Source organism: Phoenix dactylifera, chromosome 2 (genome assembly GCF_009389715.1).
Source record: "Phoenix dactylifera cultivar Barhee BC4 chromosome 2, palm_55x_up_171113_PBpolish2nd_filt_p, whole genome shotgun sequence".
Lineage (NCBI taxonomy): Eukaryota > Viridiplantae > Streptophyta > Magnoliopsida > Arecales > Arecaceae > Phoenix > Phoenix dactylifera.
Window position 1 is genome coordinate 19,185,792 of NC_052393.1, and position 17,815 is coordinate 19,203,606.

Here is a 17,815-nt window from a genome sequence, read left to right on the forward strand (position 1 = left end):
TGAATTGAACAATGAAAACAAATTCAGATCTCACAGTTTTATTGATTCCGAGGCTTCTGTTTCCTTAGACCAATAAAAGCTTTAGCCACGCAGAGCCATGGATGCAAACTTCCAAGGAGAAAAGAGAAAGAGGAGTCCTCCAAGAGAAAAGAGAAAGAGCCCCCTTTCTTTCACCTTTATCCCTTCCAAAAAAATCTCCTAATAAATATTCAAATCTGACTAATTACGAAAAATAAAATAAAGTCCTAATATAACTGGGAAAGTGGTATTTTCCAGCTGGGATTTTCGTGTTAGAAAAATTTGATGAAGACCATCATCTAAATTCCAAGAACCATCATGTTGGATCACCAAGAATCAATAATTGATAAGCGGAAGCGTACCTGAATCCATAACAATCCTATCTCTGTAGAGTCGTGTGGTTGTTCTTCTAGATCAACACGTTCTCATGGAGAATCCCCTTTTTTTTAGCTTCTCCCTGTTCTCTATCTGATGATGGGATGTCAGAATAGAATAATGCATACGTGTGATCTAGGGACCATAACCACCATTAAGATAACCTTTGGTATACCACCATTAAGATAACCTTTGGTATACCACCATTAAGATAACCTTTGGTATACCACCATTAAGATAACCTTTGGTATTCCTATGATTACCTTTTGGTATTCCTATTTCAGCCCATCATAGAAAATAAGAATAACCCTTAAGTCTCTACACATTAAAGGCCCACACCCTATCAGATACATTAAAGCCTAAATAGTCCATACCTTAGTAGATCACTTTTAAATGGGTTTAACCTTATATGACAGTCTGCAATGCATAATTATTCACATATAAGCCCAACGTTGGATTAAGGATCCAACAATCTCCCACTTGGACTATATGTGTAACCTTATAATTATGCATTGTAAAAATAACCGTACGAGCTCAACTTTGCTGTCATTACCGAAATGTATCTATAACCAATCCGGTCCATCAATCATACCAACATAGGATCAAAGCGGCCTTTGTTACAACTGTCGTAACTCGACCCATCAATGGTCACGTATGCCAATACAACTGAATGACATGGATTATGATGTGGTTGTGTAGCATGGAAATTTCATGTAATGTGATCTTAACATGCCTATTTCCAACTGGTCCGTCTTAACTTTAGTGAGATCAAACCATACCAAAATCAGAGTGTGAATAAACCAAAACTTTATTTCTGCAGAAAATATTTACAGACTGTAATGACTGAAAAATAAGTCTTTGTTAGAGCAACATCTATAATTACAAACTCTCACTAAAACCAAATTTTCTGAAATGATATGACACCCATACGAGCAGTGTGCTCATGAAACACTTTAGGTGGCAATCCCTTAGTAAGCGGATCTGCAACCATGGAGTTTGTACCGATGTGCTCTATAGACAACTGTCCACTCTGAACTCTTTCCTTGACAACTAGGAACTTGATGTCAATATGCTTCGACTTCGTCGAGCTCCTGTTGTTATTGGAATATAGCACTGCTGACTTATTGTCACAAAATAACTTGAGTGGTCTTTCAATATCGTCCACTATGTGCAGCCCCGTGACAAAATTCCGCAGCCATATTCCGTGATTGGACGCCTCATAACACGCTATGAACTCTGCCGCCATGGTAGAGGAGGCTATAAGAGACTGTTTAGCACTCTTCCAGGAGACAGCACCTCCAGCTAGCAGATAGATATAGCCCGATGTAGATTTCAAACTATCTTGGCATCCAGCAAAATCAGAGTCAGTATACCCAACGATCTCAAGCTGATCTGACCTCCGATACATGAGCATGTAGTCTTTTGTTCTCTGTAAGTACCGCATGACTCGTTTGGCTGCTTTCCAATGGTCTACTCCTGGATTGCTTAAATACCTTCCTAACATTCCAGTAACGTACGCAATATCTGGACGCGTACAAACCTGAGCATACATCAGACTTCCTATTGCTGACGCATAAGGAATCTTCTGCATTTCCTTTTTCTCAAAATCATTCTTAGGGCACTGATTGAGACTAAACTTATCTCCCTTAGCCACAGGGATATCTCCTGGTTTACAATCCTGCATGCCATATCTCTTGAGAACCCTTTCGATATAGCCCTTTTGTGATAATCCTAGAATACCTCGGGAGCGATCCCGGTGTATCTGTATACCTAATACAAAAGAGGCGTCACCAAGATCTTTCATCTCAAAATTCTTAGCTAGAAATCTCTTGGTTTCGTGCAATAAGCCTATATCGTTGCTGGCAAGCAAAATGTCATCAACATATAAAACCAGAAAAATATACTTACTCCCACAGAACTTATGGTATATGCAATCATCGACCAAATTCATCTCAAAACCAAAGGAGATGATCACTTGATGAAACTTGAAATACCATTGTCTAGATGCTTGTTTGAGCCCATAGATGGATTTCTTAAGTTTGCAGACCATATTCTTTGGGTCTCTTGACACAAAGTTTTCTGCCTGCACCATATAGATCGTCTCATCAATATTACCATTGAGAAACGCTGTCTTCACATCCATCTGATGTAACTCAAGATTGAAATGCGCCACTAATGCCATTATAATCCTAAAAGAGTCTTTCGAAGAAACTGGAGAGAAAGTCTCTTTATAGTCGATGCCTTTTTTCTGTGTAAAACCTTTTGCGACAAGACGAGCCTTGAACCTCTCCACATCGCCTTTCGAATCCCTCTTGGTCTTAAATATCCATTTGCAACCAATGGGTTTCGCACCTTCAGGCAATGGGACAAGTTCCCACACGTCATTGTCCTTCATGGACTTTATCTCCTCATTCATGGCATCTATCCACTTTTGAGAGTTAGAACTCTCCATGGCTTGATGGAAGTTGATCGGATCATCTTCCATCACTCCAATATCTACCTCATGTTCTTGGAGAAATACAATGTAATCATCTGGCACTGCACTTCTCCTTTCTCTAGTGGATCTCCTTAATGGCATAGGATCTTGAGGTGGTAGAGTTTGTTCTTCTGGAACAATTTCTTGAATGGAGGGTTCTCCGACATTGTCTTGATCTATTGCATCTTGAACAAGGTCAGGAATAGAATCCTGAACAATGCCAATAGCATCTGTGTGAATATCAATATATTCCTCTTCAAAGACAAAGTCCCTAACTGTATCTCCCCCCGCAAACTCGACATCCTCAAAGAACCGGGCATTTCCTGACTCGAAAATCGACTTAGTCGTGGGATCATAAAACTTGTACCCCCTGGATCTTTCAGAGTATCCAATAAAATAGCAACTCACCGTCCTTGAGTCCAGTTTCTTTTCATTAGGCCTATAAGGCCTTGCCTCAGCTGGACATCCCCAAATGTGCAAGTGCTTTAAACTAGGCTTCTTGCCTGTCCAAAGTTCATAAGGGGTTTTGGCAGTTGCTTTAGTTGGAACCCTGTTAAGGATATATGCTGCAGTCTTAAGTGCTTCTCCCCAGAGTGAATCTGGTAAGGTAGAATGACAAATCATACTCCTCACCATGTCTTTAAGCGTCCTGTTTCGTTTTTCAGCAACACCATTCATAGTGGGCGAACCCGGCATAGTGTACTGCGGAACGATACCGCATTCCTCTAGGAACTTAGCAAAAGGCCCTGAACGTTGTTCACCTGAACCGTCATATCTGCCATAGTACTCACCACCACGGTCAGATCTGACGCTTTTAATCCTTTTGCTTAGTTGGTTCTCAACTTCAGCCTTATAATTTTTGAACATATCCAGCGACTGTGCCTTTTCGTAAATGAGATAAATGTAGCCATATCTAGAAAAATCGTCTATGAACGTTATAAAATATTGTTGACCATTCCAAGCAACCGTAGGGAATGGCCCACAAATATCCATATGTATAAGTTCTAAGACGTCCAAAGTCCTGTTGGCTACAAATCTCCTTTTATTGGTTTGTTTTCCCTTTATACAGTTAACACAAACATCAAAATCTGTAAAATCTAAGGGGTCCAGAATGTCGTCTGACACAAGTCTCTCTATTCTCCTTCTGGAGATATGACCTAATCTCTTGTGCCATAACGCAGCTGAATTCTCATCGGTTAATTTTCTCTTTATACCTCGTGTACTTAATTGCAGGGATTCACTAAATGAGGTAATTGTATCAATTAAATAAAGATTATCGTAGCTTGATAAAGAACCAGATCCAACCAATTTTGAATCATGAAACAAACTGAATTTTCCATTTCCAAATGAACAAGAATAACCAAATTTGTCCAAAACAGAAACAGAAATCAAATTCCATCTAAAAGACGGTACAACAAAAGTTTCATTAAGATCCAAATAAAATCCAGTCTTTAACAATAATCTAAATTTCCCTATTGCCTCAACTCGAACTGTCTTGCCATCGCCCACATAGATGTATCTTTCACCATCACTTGGCTCTCGGCAACTCAGGCAACCCTGCATAGACACACTGATGTGAGTGGTTGCACCAGAATCTATCCACCATGTGTGTCTAGGTACCGAAGTTAAATTAACCTCAGAACAAACCAAATTAAGAAGCATACCTTTCTTAGCACGCCATGCGTGATAGTTGGTGCAATGCTTCTTCTGATGCCCTTCAGCTCCACAGAAGAAACAACTAGTACCTGCCGGCTGATCCGATTTCTTTTGTTGTTTCTTCTAAGATGCTGTATCTGCAGCTTCCTTACCCTTCTTTCTTTTCTGTCCCTTGTTCTTGTCCTTAGAGGTTGAGGCCAAGTGAGCACTTTCTACCTTATCTTGCTTCAGCCTTTCCTCTTCCTGAACACAATGTGAGATGAGCTCATTCAGAGACCAAGTCTCTTTCTGACAGTTGTAGCTCACCTTAAACTGATTAAACTGTGTCGGAAGGGATATCAAAACCAGATGCACCAGCAAGTGCTCAGAGAGTTCAAGCTTAAGTGCTTTCAGCATTGAAGCAAGATGAGACATCTCCATGATGTACTCCCTGATATTGCCTTTCCCCTTATACCTCATTGAAATTAGACTTGTCAAGAGCGTACCTATTTCAGCCTTTTCGTTCTTGACAAATCTCTTTTCAATGTCTGCAAGGAACTCCTTAGCCGTAGTAATTGTTTCAGATATTGTGCCCCTGAATGCTTCAGGAATGGCTTTCTTCATGATCATCATACACATGCGATTTGATCTCTCCCACCTTTCTTTCTCCCTCTTGTCATCAGAGGTACTCTTATCTGTAAGAGATGGTGGAGAATCAGCCCTTAACGCAAGGTCAATATCCATGACTCCAAGAACTATCAAGAGGTTCTCTTGCCAAGACTTGAAGTTAGTGCCATTCAGCATAGGAATAGAATTGATGCTAGCAGTAATATTAGCAGGAGTGAAAGCTGAACAGAGAATAACAAACAAACAAAACAAGCTCACATAAGTCTCAAAACAAAAATAAAAATAAATAAATAAATTCAAATAAAGGTAAACCCCATCTCAAGGTACCGGTCACTCTATTAATATTTCGTCTTTGGACAACAATATTAACTTGTAAGTGATACCTTGGCGCAGTAATTAAACACTAATATAAGAGCATGTCAAACAATAAATCTTCTTTTGGGCTGATTCATTGTTCACATGTAATAGAAAACCGAATTATTATCATGTGTTTATTACCACAAGTGCACATATAAATTTGTCAAATATCAACCTTCCTTTGGGCCGGTCAATATTTACATAGGTTACATGCACACAACCGTTTATATTTCAAAACAAATTAATTCCCGCAAGAGAGGTCACTTTGGCGACATGTTGCTTCAATTAATTTGTCCCAAAATACATATAACTTTACCAATATTTGAATTTAAAAATTGCACCAAAAATTCCCACAATTTGGTCTGCGGTCTCGGCCTGAATCGGAGTCGGCTCGGGGTAACCTGGAGTCGACTCGAGTTCGGCACGAACTGATTTTCACGGGAACCTTTCAGATTTTCACATTCATAACCCCACCCACGGGAACACAAGGGCCCGTGCAGAACAAAACAAGAATCCCGAGGGGTTTTAGAGATCAAAAAACACGAGAATTTGCGATCCAAAAACCATCAAAAAAAAAAAAAATTCCGATCTCTGTTCTTCCCCTCTCTCCCGAAATTCCTTAAAAAATTTTTTTTTTTTAAAACTTCCGGAAGAACAGTCAAAAATTGTTCTTTTGAAAAAACAATACCAAAAGATAATCATAGATCGAAAATATATTCGATCCTCAATGATTCAACATGAAAGGGCTCTGATACCAATTGTTAGAAAAATTTGATGAAGACCATCATCTAAATTCCAAGAACCATCATGTTGGATCACCAAGAATCAATAATTGATAAGCGGAAGCGTACCTGAATCCATAACAATCCTATCTCTGTAGAGTCGTGTGGTTGTTCTTCTAGATCAACACGTTCTCATGGAGAATCCCCTTTTTTTTAGCTTCTCCCTGTTCTCTATCTGATGATGGGATGTCAGAATAGAATAATGCATACGTGTGATCCAGGGACCATAACCACCATTAAGATAACCTTTGGTATACCACCATTAAGATAACCTTTGGTATACCACCATTAAGATAACCTTTGGTATACCACCATTAAGATAACCTTTGGTATTCCTATGATTACCTTTTGGTATTCCTATTTCAGCCCATCATAGAAAATAAGAATAACCCTTAAGTCTCTACACATTAAAGGCCCACACCCTATCAGATACATTAAAGCCTAAATAGTCCATACCTTAGTAGATCACTTTTAAATGGGTTTAACCTTATATGACAGTCTGCAATGCATAATTATTCACATATAAGCCCAACGTTGGATTAAGGATCCAACATTTCGTGCATCAAATCTGGAAACTTCTGAAAATTGACCGAGTCAAATCCACGTATTGCAGGCTAAGGACGTGCAGCAACTTCGAGACCAATTTTAACCTTGATAAAGCTATTATCTATCAAAACTCAAAATATAAAAGTTGTAGAGCGTTTTCTTGGCATTCCACAGCATCTTGAATTATCTCAATCAGAGCTCGGATGAGAAAGTTATGCTCAGATTACGAAGCAATATCGAAACTGTCCAAAATCACCCAATTAGCTTTGTTTTGTACTTAACGCTTCCATTTGCATCCTAAATCAAAATATAAGAATAATGAGTACATTTAGGCATAAAATAAGGATACAAGACTAAACATTAAGAAAGAAAAATATGACATTTTGTATTCTCATCAGTAAACCACAACAAACAAACCACTAAAAGATTTAAACACATGATTCATAAGGTGCATAAAAGTACTCAGGGCATTCGACAATTCGAATGGCATTACCATTCACTCATACAATCCATTCCTTATCTTGAAAGCAGTCTTCTACTCGTCTCCCAGTCTCATTTGGATCTGATGATAATCGCTCCTAAGATCAATCTTAGAAAATATAGAAGCACCATGCAATTGATCAAGTAGGTCATCAAGATATGAGAATTGGAAACCGGTACTTGATTGTGATCTTGTTCACTGTTCTACTATCAATGCACATACGCCAAGAACCATCCTTTTTAGGACTGCATAAGGGTTCATGCTTTCCCTCACTAACCCCTTAGCAATCAACTCGCCTACTTGCCTTTGTAACTCTTCTTGCTCCTTAGGATTCATCCTATATGCTGCCTTATTTGGGAGACTAGCACGGGTATGAAATCAATGCAATGTTGTATGTCTCTCATAGGGGGTAGTCCAGGTAGAATTTCATCAGAAACAATGTCAGAAAATTTATGGAGCAAAGTATTCATGATAGGAGGCAACTCATGCTTCTCCTTATTCTCCTCTAGAACAACAAGGGCATAGGTTCTACGAGATTCCACTATGGTCTTTTTAACTTCAGTTTTGGACAAAAGATTATCTCTCCCCTTTAGAAGGCCTGGGATTGCTCACTATCTTAGTAGGCCCTAACACAATCTTCACCCCATCCTTCACAAAAGAATACGTATTTTGAACCCATCATGTATCACCTTTCTATCATATTGCCATAGATGACCAAGTAATAAGTGAAAGCATCCATAGGTATGACATCACAAAGCAACTCATCGGAATATTTCTTGCCAATAGAAAATGAACAAGGCAACGCCTGTAACCTTTACCTCATTACTCTTGCGAAGCCAAGAAAGCTTGTATGGTTAAGGATGATATTCCATTTTGAGCTTCAATTTCTCCACCATTGTTGCTGCTACGAGATTCTCACAGCTCCCCCTGTCAATGATTACATCACAGACTTTGCCATGAGAAGTGCATCGTGTATGGAAGATGTTGTTGCGAAGCCACTCATCATCTTCTACATGTGCCATGCTCAAGCTCCTACAAACAACTAGAGATTCTCCTTGATCGGCATAAACCACTTCTTCTTCTTCTACCTCCTCATCATATGTTGGTTCATCCAAATCTTCGGCTTCACCTTCATCTTCCTCCACAAGAGAAATAATTTTATGGTTAGGACAATCAGATGCAATATGGTCTATATCTTGGCATCTGAAGCATCGATGACTGGTAGGAGGTAGAAAATGCCTAGAACCAGCTACCGGATTTTCTACTTTAAAAGGAATTTTTGACAAGGACACCTTGGTGGAATTAGCCTTGGAAGGTCCAGCACTCCTCCAATTAAAAGGAGTGTCATGACTTGTAGAGCGAAAAACTCCCATACGATTTTTCTTCAATTGCTTCTCAACCTTAGCTGCAAGCTTGCACACATCGTTAAAAGTCCAATAGAGTTGCAATTGTACCACATCATAAATTTCACCACGTAACTTGCCAAGATAATGGGCTATAGTTTGCTCTTCGGGCTCCTTAACATCACACCGCAACATAAGATACGCAAACTTAGCAGTACAATCTTCCACAGATGATTCTTTTTGCTTAAAATTATGAAATTTGAGAAAAACATCTTGCCTGTAATTATCCAGAAGAAATTTTTGTCTCAGCACCTTTCTCATCTTTTTTCATGTCACAATTTGTCTTTTTTCTTCACGTGCTCTCTGCTTCTTAAGATGCTCCCACCAAATAGAGGCGTGTTTCTTCAACTAGATGGCTACAATTTTCACCTTACGATCTTCTGATACATCTTTGTATTCAAAGACGTGCTCCACCATATGCAACCAATTAATGAACTCATCAGGATGTGCCTTTCTTTCAAATTCAGGAATATCAACTTTGATGTCAAACTCTCGTTGAAACTCGCGACTCCTTCGAGAACGATTCGATATTGGGCTATGATCATAGTGAAAAGAATTGGTCTCCTCTTCCTCATCATGTGAATCTTCTTCCTCTGATTCATGATTTAGGATATTATATCTCAAAGTTTGAAGATGCGCCAAATTTTGTTGGAGCCGCTGCACTTCTCTCCGCAGTTCTTCATTCGCAGCATCACGAAGATCCCACTCGCAATTTGGTCCTTCAACTTTTTGCCCTCTTTGACCATGACCTCGAGTAGCCATGACAACCTAGGATGCTCTGATACCAAATCTGATGCTGAAAAAAATAGTGAGGAAAGACAACAACGAACACTCCAACACCAACCAGAAATTTGATAATAGTGGTAAACCCAAAATTTCCAAGAACAAAAACAATGGATAGATAAAAACTTACCATCCAAAGAAATCCACCTAATGGATACATAGTTTGATGGAAAAGAAAAACTCATCACCCAAAGGAATCCACCCTAGGGATACGGAGTTCTAGTGATCACCACTCATAGACAATCTTCTAGAGATACAGAACACTCAAAAGAAGAAAAACAAGCCAAAGGCTTAATTTCTTAATTCACTCAAACTCGAATTAAATTCACTCTAAAAACAAAACATAGGGCATGCCTTTATATAGGCACATTTGGAATGCTTTTTAAATTATTATAAATAATTCTAAACTTAGGAAGAAAGATAAAATGCCATAAATAGGTGTTTCCTAAGTAGGCATCCCATAAGAAAGAAAAACACCATATATTGGCATTCTATAAGAGTCCTAAACGTAAGAAAAAAGAAAAAGATTATATTTAGGCGTTCTAAAATTTGCCTTTGCTTAGGCAAAAATCAAAAATAAATTGCTGTAGAAAGAATTTCTTTTTGGCTCTCTCGGTTGAAAAGGACTCTCCTTACACACCCGTGTTATGCTCCCCCGGTTGAAAAAGACTCGTCCTCGAGTCTGGACCAGCTTCATCTTCATTTTTATGATAAGGGGACAAGCCGGATACATTGAATGTAGCTGAAACACCATAGTCTCCTGAAAGTTCAATCTTGTAAGCATTCTCCCCAACACATCGCAACACCTTGAATAGACCATTAGCTCGAGGCATCAGCTTTCCATACTTTTCAATTGGAAAACGTTCCTTCCGAAGATGAATCCATACCAAATCTCCTTTCTTGAAAGCCGTTGGCTTACAATGCTTATTAGCACTACCACGATACTTCTCGTTTTGCTTAACAATCTTCTCTCTAATCTACTCATGCATTTTCTTAATAGTCTTGGCTCGCTTATCGACATCTCCGCTGAATCATTAAGTTGATGGAATAGGAGCCAAATTTAAGGGGCTAATTGGATTAAAGCCATGCACTGCTTCAAAAGGACTGCAACCAGTAGTTTGATTTGTGGAACAGTTGTAGGCAAACTCCACCTGAGCTAACATAAGATCCTACTGGCAAATGTTTTTACCAACAAGACTGCTCAATAAATTTTTCAAGCTTCGGTTAACAACTTTAGTTTGGCTATCAGTTTGAGGATGATGTGACATGCTGAAAAGTAACTTCATTCCAAGCTTTCTCCATAAAGTGCACCAAAAATGACTCATGAACTTGGTATCTCGATCCGAAACAATTGATTTTGGCACGCCATGAAGTCGCACAATCTTCTGAAAGTACAAGTCAGCTACATGTGAAGCATCCACGGTCTTGCTAAATGGAACAAAATGCGCCATCTTCGAAAAACAATCAACAATGACCATGATAGAATCCTTATTCCTTTGTCTGCGGCAACCCCATCACAAAGTCAATGCTAACTTCCTCTCATGGTGAATTTGGAACTGGTAATGGGGTATACAAGCCGGTGTTTTGCCCATGACTCTTGGCCATATGACAAGTCTTGCATCACTCTAAATGCCTCATAATGTCTCACCGTATTCTAGGCCAGTAGAAATGAGACGCCACCAACGAAAGAGTTTTGTCTCGCCCAAAATGTCCATCTATGCCACTTCATGAGCTTTTAGAATAATTGCCTCCCGCATTGAGCATTGAGGAATGCATAAGCGATTCCTTTAAAAAAAAAATCTATTTTGCAAGACAAAATGATTAAATGGCCCTTTCATGCATTCAGTTAGAATAGTATCGAAATACGGATCATCTTGATATAGCTCCTTGAGAACTTCAAAGCATAAGACATTCACTTACATAGTAGAAAGCAAGAAATATCTTCGACTTAGTATGCCGGCCACCTTATTCTGAAGTCCGGACTTATGCTTAATGGTGAATAAATAGGTCTGCAAACATTCCACCCACTGAGCATGTTGTCGGTTTGTTAAGATAGATATCTGTTAGACTAAGTTTTTATAAGATTGATTTTGATGACAACAAATATTATGCGAATATTTATTAAGAAAATTTTCAAAGTATTGTTAGTATGTTGCATATTATCTTGTTTTATACGCATACATGAATTCCTTAGCATTGCACTTCATAAAAGATTGGTTATAAATATGAATTGAATTAATAATTAATGATGATATTTAGTAGTTATTTATACTTTTTAAAATATTACTTTTTGTATAAATGAAAGCAGTATACATTCAAATGAATAAATCATTCTTAGTAACATGATTGTTACATACACTCCTTAGACATTGTCTTAGTATTTTTGGCATATCTCGGGATGTACTAACTAAATTGCTACGAAATTTGATTATGTTATACTAGACTCATATGTATACAAGTTTGTGTTTTGTAAACTTTTTAGATCTAACTTCTAGTAAGTAAAATAAGAGCTGCAAATGGAGTAATTGCAGCAGACAACTTTTCAAAACCAGCTTTGGTATTTTGACTACATCTCCCAAACCACATGGAGGAGAAGATTTGAGAAAAATACAGCAAATAGATAACTCATAGATCTACTTTTTATCCTTCTATGGCCTATGCAGAAAAAATCATTTGAAGGAGAAATAGAGGATCCACTCTGTCATATCAAATCAGAAAGTTGAAACTCAGAATTGTCAAATTTGAAATTCAAATTTTGGAGCCCAATTCAAGAGTATTTTGGTTTTTTTCAACACCAACGGCTATGAACTCTTGAATCCTAAAAATAGGAGTATCTTCATCAACATTTAAGAGAAGAATTGAAAAAAAATCAAGAAAGTATTGTACTTACAAGTAAAAAGTCTTCCTTGTCGAGAAATTGAGTGTAGTGCTCATATTTGCTTATTCTTGAGAGATAAGTTGTAATATTTTCATTCTTGTTATTTTGATTAATTATTGTAAGAGAGTTGTTGAGCTCTTGTTAGCTTGAGTTTGGAAAGATTGTACTCTAGATAAATAAGAAAGTATTTGAGGGAGTAGATCAACCAAGAGTTAGGTCAAATATCACCAAGTATAAAGGTTGCTTGCACCCGGAAGATAAGCATTTTATAAAGCTTTGGATAAGCATAATGGATTAAATCTCGAGAAGGAGTTTCGAGAAGTGCATGTATGCTCACAAGGAGACCGAACTACTATAAATTGTCATGTATTACTTTTCTTCTCTTTACTCTTTATTTTTTCATACTTAGTTGTATATTTGTAATTATTACTTGCTATACTTGTTGCATCTAGTTTATTTCATTAGATTTAAAAACTTGAGAGAATTTGATTTTATTTTTGCAAAATTTTTTAAAATCTAATTCACCCCCCCCCCCCCTCCTCCTGGTTTGCCACTCCTGGCCAACAATTGGTATGAAAGCAAGGCTCAAAAATCGTTTTAGACTTCACCGTCTTTTGAGGAAAAAATCTATGGCAAACGTTTTGAACACTAGTATTATTGAAGAGCATTCTACAAACAAACCTCCATTTTTTAATTGCTCAAACTACATATATTGGAAGCCCGTATGTGAATCTTTTTATGTGCTCATGATGTAGAAGCATGGAAAAGTATCATAGTAGGTTATAAGCCACCTAAAGAAGGAGTTATTAAACCGTTAGAAAAACTTAGTAAAACCGAGCTTAAGGCTTATCAAAATAGTGCTAAGGCCATGTATTCCTTGATTTATGCTATTGATGGTGATGAGTATAATAAGGTCTCGGCATGTGAAACGGTTAAAAAAAATAGGGGATAAATTAGATGTTATGTATGAAGGAACCAATCAAGTGAAAGAATCAAAAATTAGCATGCTTATTCATAGTTACGAGTTGTTTAAAATGAATGAAAATGAATCTATCTCTTAGATGTTTACTCATTTTACTAACATTACTAATAATCTGAAAGCTCTTGATAAGACTTATTCAAATATAGAAATAGTGAGAAAGCTCCTCCAATGCTTGCCAAGAAATTTCAGAACTAGCTTTGGTATTTTAAATTTGAAAATTTGAAATGGCAAGAACCAGCTTCATAGTCATTGGTGTTGAGAAAAGAGCCAAATATCCTTGAATTGGGCTCCAAAATTTAAATTTCAAATTTGATAATTCTGAGTTTCAACTTCTGATTTGATATGACAGTTTGGAGCCTCTCTTTTTCCCTTCAAACAATTTTTTCTGCCCATGCCACAGAAAATAAAAAGTAGATCTATGAGTTGTCTACTTATTATATTTTTTTTAAAATTTTTTCTCCATGTGGTTTGGAAGATATAGTCAAAATACCAAAGCTAGTTCTAAAAATTTGTCTGCTGCAATTACTGCATTTACAGCTCTTATTTCACCTACTAGAAGTTAGATCTAAAAAGTTTGCAAAACATAAACTTTTAGATATATGAGTCTAGTATGACATAATCAAATTTCATAACAATTTGTTAGTACATCTCAAGATATGCCAAAAATACTAAGATAATGTCCAAGGAGTGTATGTAACAATTATGTTACTAAGAATGATTCATTCACTTGAATATATACCACTTTCATTTATACGAAAAGTAATATTTAAAAAATTATAAATAACTACTAAAATATCATCATTAATTGTTAATCCAATATATATTTATAACCAACCTTTTATGGAGTGCAATGCCAAGGAATTCATGTATGCATATAAAACAAGGTAATATGTAACATATTAACAACACTTTGAAAATCTTCTTAATAAATATTCGTATAATGTTTGTTATCATCAAAATTAATCTTATAAAAACTTAGTCTAACAACTATTATTATACAAAATTTAGTAGAACCTGTACATCTATCGATATAGTTTTATAATATATTATTATAAAGTTATAAGAACATAATACAATCTATGTATAATAAGAAATAGGAAAGTATTCATATTTTGCAATGAGATAGAAGCATCCCATAAATCATTAGACCATTTGTACAGGACATACAGGGTTACATGCAGTATAGGGAAGCCAATCAAGATGCAGACTCGTTTCCAAATTTGCACATTGCCAAGGCAGTAATCATGACTGAAATTGTACTTTCCATTAGAGTGCAGTCCTCAGGAGATTGCAACAACTATTTTAGAGAAAAACAAACCTCTTGTTAGTCTCCATTGAAGTGGGCTATCAGCCAGTAATGTATATGTTATAACACACATTGTGTTTTGTCTTCAAACTATTCGTTCAGACATGGATGGCAAAAAATAAAGGCAACTATTTCTGTTTTGGTATATTAAATAAAGGTTTTGGGCAGGCACTCGAAGACACAACGCAGAGAGAGAGAGAGACTCTCCCACGCCACGAGCAACTTGGACCAAACTCCGGAGTTGAGTGGAGTACGGTCCAAAGCCCCGATACGCCAAAAGTTGCCTGCCTTTCAGCGACTCGTGCAAAGTGATCGTTTTGATCCGAATACTCGTGCAAAAGCTGCCGCCGCTGACCAGCGACTCCAAGCAACTCTTTTGCGAATGTGAAACAGCGAGGGTGGGGTGGGGTGGGATCATGAAATCCTTCCAAAGGGAAACCTCGTAATAATTTCTAAACACCAATCATTGCTACAAAAGCTTGACCGACATATTCGATGACAAAGGCATGTGTGAGCCAAAAAGAGGGGGGACACAAAAGTCACCAGTTCTCAAGCACCATGCAAAGAGTGCCTCTACAACACACTCTTCAACCAAACATGCAATGGTCTCAGAGATGTGGACCTTAGTGCTTCCTTCTCCGCATTCATACGAACCTTAGCTTATCTGTTAATGTTATCCCAAATATATGGAAAAATTAAGCATTTACATATTCCCGTACTGCATACTGCCAAATATTCTAAACTTAGTCATCAATCCGCTTTGATACCATTTATAATAACCCAAAATAGCTAGTTAGAAAATATTATTTTGAGTTTTTTGATTCTATATAAATATTCAAGATTTATCTAGTAAATAACTAATGTGAAACTAAACATACATCTGCATTGGTCCTTACACTTCTTCAGCATCTAAACAGTAGAGTACTTTAGCGGTTAATAGGCTAATCTCTGAGACAAAAAGGCTCATTAATATCCTAACAAGGTGCAGTTTCTTTAATTTGTGATGCAGCATACACGCCCGGTTGGCAAAATATAGACGATGAGGTTCCAGAATGTATAAGTTTGGACATCGGCCGAAGAACGCAGCAGCATCCTGCAACCGTGCACGGCAGAAACTGGACACGGTGGGACAGAAGAGATTTCAATGTGCCATTTACTCCGGCATCAAAAGCTATCACATGAGAAAGCCACCTTACCCCCTCACCTACCTCCTCATAAAAACCATCTATATCCCACATTGATTCACCTCTTAAAGGTTTCAACCACAATTTCCAGCTTCCACACACAGCGAAAGTTGGATTCCTGACATAAAACCTCAGTAAAATGTATGTCCGATGTCTCGTGAGAGAGTTCAAAAAAAAAAAAAAGGATGGTTACGTATGAATGCTTGGTCCCTTTCTGAGAGGTCGCAATCAGTACGTCTAACTCCGTAAGTCCAACAAGTAAATGCTCAGACTGTTACCATTCAATCGACCAGTAAGTCAAACGAGCAAGTAAATACTCAGACTTCGTTGATCTAAGACAGCAAAAATATGCGGCTGGAGAGCCAGAATCCTCAATGGTGCCTATTTTTCACTGCAGCCTGGGCTGTATGTGCCTCTATAGCTGCCATATCACCCATCTTAGGAGATGAACCGCTGGTGCTTATCCCTGCAACCTACTGTGTTTGGCACCTCAATGCTCACATACAGCCTACTCTAGTGCAAAACAGAGCACCACATAGGATCCAAACTCGTAGCTGGAATGCTTGGATTGAAGTCTAATCTTCGCATGCGACATTGCTTGAAAGTCTTATTCGAATATGAGAAGGGGTACACCAGCTTAGTCTTATGAAATCAGTAAAACAGAGCTCTTTATGTTCAAAAGAGGTTATTATAGCAGAAAAGTGTTGGCTTGAAAATCTTTGAGAAATTGTTTGAAACTTTTAAGTAATGAATGTTCTTTTTTGTTAGTCTAGATGAGATTCTTTTTCTCCACTGCTTCTTCTTATGAGCATCAAGATTTCCTGTTCTAATTATCAGATCTTAGTTTGGAGCCATTTAGCTTCATTTTTTTTATCTATTTCTACTCTTCCTTGATAATATAATTCATTTCTACTCTTCATCTCTGTTGTAAATATGATTAATCTTTAATAAAAATTAGGCGGCCTTTTGTGCCTCTTTTTACATTAATAATAATAATAATAAGTCGTGAACTTTCTTGGTTGAAGATTCAATTCCAAGCCTATCAGCCATGCAAAGAATAACGCACGAGTTCTGACAGGTATGTAAGGTAAGTACCAGGTGGTGTAATCTCTGGCAGTACAGTAAATAAGTGTATGTGCTATCTTCTTTAAACAGGCTCTATAGTAAATTAATTATAATATTTAGACACCAATGTTTTTTTCACAGATATTACAGTCCCAGTCCAAAAGAGGGCAATGGTTAAATGCTAAATAAAGCTCAGGGAAAGCTCTCAGAGATAAAGATCTACATATCAGTTGAATGAAAACAAAATATACGGCACAAAAATCTAGTGGGTATAGAAGGAGGCCACAGATAAACTGTATACCCAAACAATGATGGACTTGAGTACCCTGGATTTAGATGGATCACACATATGCAATGGAGGATTACGTGAAGATCTATCCACGCGGATGAGTTTTTATGACAACCTACCCTTGCTATGACAGCGATACAAAAGGAAAAATAAAATTATGGGAAACAATCGACCAGCATTTTTGAATCTGAATATCCGGAAAAGAATAAATTCCGAATACAAGAGCATAGAGCTTAAAAAAAATGTAATGCGGTCCAGCAAGAAAGAAGACAACAATCAGTAAAAAAGGATGAAAAGACTTATGTCATGGAAGCCTTGGAACAAGATTGATGGAGGCAGCCCCTAATTAGCAAGAAAGGACGGCATAGTGTCAATACAGTACAAGGAAGCAAGTAATGATACAGTAGTTTCAATTAAAGAAGTAAAGATGCTTTTGCTTTTGTTTTCCCTTTTTTTTTAAAATTTTGGTAGAAAGGTGGTTTTGTTTTTTCACCAAGACATATGACAATTCATTTGGGATAATTGATTCCAATACCTGACTGCCTTTGATGGCCTTTCTTAAAAAAAACAAACAAAAATTGCTCTCATGTCCAGAAGAGTGTATATGAGCCCCATTGCCATGACCAAC